The sequence below is a fragment of the Diplotaxodon limnothrissa genome, linkage group LG3, assembly GCF_057381915.1.
Source record: "Diplotaxodon limnothrissa isolate DT_005_m linkage group LG3, D_limnothrissa_male_GT1.1, whole genome shotgun sequence".
In the NCBI taxonomy this organism is placed as follows: Eukaryota; Metazoa; Chordata; class Actinopteri; order Cichliformes; family Cichlidae; genus Diplotaxodon; species Diplotaxodon limnothrissa.
In genome coordinates, this window is record NC_140598.1 from 64,998,572 (window position 1) to 65,003,920 (window position 5,349).

Below are 5,349 nucleotides of genomic sequence, written 5' to 3' on the forward strand. Positions count from 1 at the left end.
ATAAATGCTCTGCAAAATAAGTCTGTAGCTGGACCCGTTTTAAAGGGATAGTCTCATTTCTCAGTATAAAGAAAAGTTATTACATCAAATAATTTGAAAGATGCTATAATCACAAAAAATTCTCCACATCACGGCTTTAAATGCTGACATATTTCATAACAGCACAGTGGCCCTAAAAGCATTAATGTGTTAATACATTTTCCAAATTAAGAAAGTAAGACGATTTCACACTTAGTTTAAATGTATCTTAATATTGTCAGAAATCGATAGAAACACAGGGAGCAATTACTCACCCAATGCCGTTTTCATTTCAGAGGAAAACTTCAGCTCCTTATCTTCACGTTGATGTGAGCGCACTTTTCTGATTTTGAGTCTATTTGGATGTCTCTTTGGATGTATTTTTTCTCCTTTCCACAATTGTCAGACTTGATTCAAGTACGTCGAGACCGCGTTTGTTTTATGTCAGTTACATTTTCATTGTAGAGCTGAGGTTTTCAAAATATGAGCCTCGGCACCCCAGGAGGGCACAAGGGGAGAGACGCGAAGCAGAGACACTGCCTGAGATCAAAGAGACGGGTGCGTATGCAGGTGGTCTGAAACAGTCGGGAAAGTTTAGACCAGTAATTTTTGTCAGAAACAGCACTCTCTCTCTCAAACTCTCCCAAACGCGACACGTGTATTTTTAGGTGTTCGGTGCCACTTCCAAAGGACAATAGAAAGAAAACACAGTCAAATATGTTCAAATTCATCCATAATGACATCCATTACATCCATATAGGGAATGGTATTTGCTTTTATTGGTGCCCATTTTCCAAGTGTAAATACAAATAAGCTCAAATATACAAAGCTCAACTCACAGTGTGCCTGCTAACATTTTACTTCCTGTATTACTAACCCCAACAGGCCTGGATGAGCTGCAGCCCAGCACCTCTGGAGCTGGTACAGTAGGGGTTCATTGTTCTGCTGAAAAATCGCTTTAGCAGCAATGAGGCGCTGCTGTCATTATGAAACAAAGGAAAACATCCTGCAGTCTTTTGTTTATTCACTAAGCTTTAACGGTCCTTCAATGGCAGAGCATTTTTTTAAAATATATACATTAATTTTGTGGCCTGCCAAGATGATCATACCTCTGTAGTATTGTTTGCTGTGATCCTGCAGGAAAATATAAAAAACATCTTTTTTATTCTACTGCCTGAACAAATTTCAGCCATCTGTGATACATTTCTTGTGCAGCTCTTTAAGCTGTTTAAACTCACACGTGTCCCACTGAAATTACTTTCAGGTCAGTTATTGATTATTATTCTGTGAGACCTCTCTTAACGAGTCTTCATCATGAGTCGTCTTCGCTCCTCTAAAAAATCCTTCCCACAAAGTGATAAAAAAAATCATCACAAGCAGAGCAGTATGCTAACGTCGTAATCTTTGAGAGCAATCATCAGACTCGAGCACAATCCTTAGCTCTTAAATCCAGCATGAAGTTACCGGGCTTTAGAAGAAAAGATGTAAATCAACTACGATGGTTTTCTATATTGGACAATCAGTTCTCAGTTGTTACACATAACTCAAACTAAATGGAAATGTCATCATTTTCAGACAGTCAGAAACTGCGGTACCCCTGAGAGGTCAGATGCACTTTACTCTGGATCTCTGTGCTGTTGAGATCAGAATTTGAGATTCGCATACATATTTGATAAGACACATCATACTAATAGTCCACTGGAGCATTAGGATGAATGAAAAACAAGACACAGACAGGGTGAGCTGATTGGTGAGCTGCACCGGCTAATTTTACCTTCTAAAAAAAAATGAGGAAAAACAACAGCAACATAATAAAAGAAGCAGTGCCTTACTTCCAACCCAAGCTACATTTTTGGGTGCAGCAGCATAGTGTCATCGCATGGTCCAGGGCGCTGTATCACAGAGAAAGATGAGTTGTTTAGCCAGCTATTGTCATGTCAAAAGATCTTTACACGCTGAGCACACTTCAAAAATGCAACACGATGTACGCGCAACATACATATACCACACCCACGTGACAAATGTGGGTTTTTTTGGAAAATTCATCCTCACTGTGAAAACAATGAAGTCCACATCAAGCCATGATGAGCTCATCCTGTTTCTACACAAGAAAAGGAAGAAATGGAGACTGTGGGTTCATTCGCTATTCTAATTCTCAAGAGTAGAGAGCAGTTCATTGTTTGATAAAGGAATTGATAGCAGAGGTGTGGACTCGAGTCACATGACTTGGACTCGAGTCAGACTCGAGTCATTAATTTTATGACTTTAGACTTGACTTGAAAAAATGTTCTAAGACTTGTGACTTGACTTGGACTTTTACACCAATGACTTGGGACTTGAATTGGACTTGAACCGGTTTACTTGAAAAGACTTGATATTTTACCCCAAATATAAAATTTAACATGCATATTATATAGAGATTGAAAATGTGACGTCATTCACGGGTAGAACCGCAAAGGATTCTGGGAACTCGTGGCAAGCGGTACTAGCGCACGCAGGCTTTCAATTGAAATCAGTTATACAGCGATAAAAAGAAACACAAAAATGTCAAGAAGCTGTTGTATTATTAACTGCAATAGCCGGTCGCATGACAGCCACAGGAAGCCGACGGGTAAAGAGATCGGTTGTTATCGGATTACGTCGTTGAAGAGCAATTGTTCAAGCCATGTTTCCGAAGTAACAAAGACGCGACGGATGGCCTGGATCGCAGCCATTCAAAGATCAAATATAACGTCCCAGAACCCTCCAGCTCACATGTTAGTCTGCTCCAAGCATTTACACGAAGGTCAGTGTTTTTTAGTAGTTAATACGTCATTTTCATAACATAATTAGTGATATAGGTTACAAGCAAGTCTGGCGCTGAACAGAAATTGTCGCGCTATGCTTCTTTGTTTATTGTGTTTATTGTGCATAAATAGTGAATTGTCCTGACACAATATTGCGTTTCGCTTCTGTTATTATGGTACATTGACAAAAACATATACTTTTATTCACAGGATAAAACAGGTTTTTTGTATCACTAATTGCCCAGTACGATTACAGCATACAATATTATTGTCACTGCTACATTTCTGTGATGGGTACCAGAAATTATTTCCACTACTAATTAATTACCGTTGAGCTCAAAGGTCCTATTAATAAACGGTTAAGGAATGTGTATTTATGAAGACGATTTGTGAGACTGGTAAACTTATGATACGTACGATGGTCTTTCGTTCTACACGGTGCATTTCAAGGTCCTGCACCCATCCGTCGGTAAACTGTACCTGGGCTTGTTGCAGTGACCTGAAGTTACTAAACTTCATGAGTGTATGCACTCACTCCAAGAACCGTATGATTATAAATATGCATATAAATATGCTAAGATGAGATAGCTGACTTCATCTAACTAGCAAATGTTGTCCAGGCTACGTTGGTGATACAGTTTTTTTTAATGTGTATGATATTTTTGTCATGCGATTTTAAAGCTGGTCCTACAACCGCATCCAAGAATAACATGCAGCGTATCTCAGAACTGTCGGTGAAAATTATTCTTGGAGCTAGGTTTAATTGAGCTGCATTTTAAAGAGGTGCAATTTCACAATTTGTGTATATTTTCTAAGTTCACTATTTTGTCATGTGTTGAGAAAAACACAGATTTAAAAATTACATGGTCTAATATTTACATTTAGCATAACTGCAACATTATTTTTTCTTTTTTTTTTTTAAAGACTCGAAAGGACTTGAAATTCAAAGTTTCAGACTTGTGACTTGACTCGGACTTTTACACCAGTGACTTGAGACTCGACTCTGACTTGCCTGACATTACTTGAGACTTGACTTGAGACTTGAGGATAAAGACTTGAGACTTACTTGAGACTTGCAAAACAATGACTTGGTCCCACCTCTGATTGATAGTATGTCAGGATGCCAGTGGGGCAGTTGGGACCACATGTGAGGAGACAGATCATTTCAGAGACCTAGACACTGACCCAGAGCCGTGTCTAGCTGTGTGTCAGAGGTAAAATAGTTTTATTTTACCATTTCCACATCATTGTGTATTCAGTACCGGTGCCCTACCAGTACTGAATACACAATGTGATCTACAAGAGTACTCGTTGCCCGGTGCAGTGGTCCGATAGGGCAGAGCTGTTTATTTGGATCCAAAACATGAGCTTGATTCGAAAAAATAAATGCCACAAATTCATCCAATGAAATTACCTGGTCGGTAATAAGATGCCCTGATTGTAACATGTGAATTAATAGGAGCATATGTCTTAGTTGACCTCTTAACAAGGAGGCGAGCTCTCTGCAGGGTGTTTGTCTAATCTCCACATTAAAGGGATAACGTTACAAGTTAACTCTTTAGTTTCACAATAATACGAGAAGACACAAAAATATTTGGTCCAAGAAGAAACACAAAAGGTGGATTCATATATTCATCTATACGAGGCTTCCACTAGACTGGGATGTTGTTTGAGGGGCTCAGTGCTCGAGTACAGACAGGATGCTAAGCTGGGTTCTCTACAGGCCGCTGCCTCTTTGGTTATATAGGGCACTGAGGCGCTCCCTGTGCCTCCACCTTTCAGCATCCATACCAACGCCACAGAGAGTTTTTCTCCTGAGGAACGGAGCAGTAATGATGGCTCTTCCGCAGGAGGCAGAGAGGGGCTCGTCTCCAGCATTTTGTGCATTAAAAGCCTTTATACGGCTTTAAAGATAAACAGAGGATGGTCTGGGTTTAGTAAAAAAGTCAGTTTTGAGTTTTGAAAATATTTTCATTTTCTGTTCAGGTGCACTCAACTATTAAAAAAGCTATAATTATTCTTTTTAAATAGAGCAATTCAATTCATCTAGTAAAAAGAAATCCTGTAATTTTGTCATATTTTTAAAAAACTGTTAAACCACACAGTAATTAAGCTCTGCCATTGTTCTTCTCTGTATTTTTCTTTTTATGCTGTCCCTGACATCAACAGTGTTACCACATGAGACCAGCCCATAAATATCTCTCCTCTCCAGGAGGAGGAGTCCACCTATTGAAGACCTTACAACAGAAGATGCTGATTATTGCTCTGTTATTTATAAAGCTATGTCTGACATAAGACGCCACCCTCTTTGCATTCACGAATCCTTCCATCCTTCCTTGTATTGATTTACCAGTGAAACACTGGGATTCCCTCTTTTGCTTGCAGAAAACATTTTCACTATGAGACCTTGAGAGAAGCTTGTTTATACAAGGAGAATATTTGAATAAGCATAATTTTACATTTAATTCTCTTCACTTTAATGTCCTTCACTTGCATCAAAACTCTCGTTGGGCCTCATATTGAGAGTAAGCTGCTACCAGATACA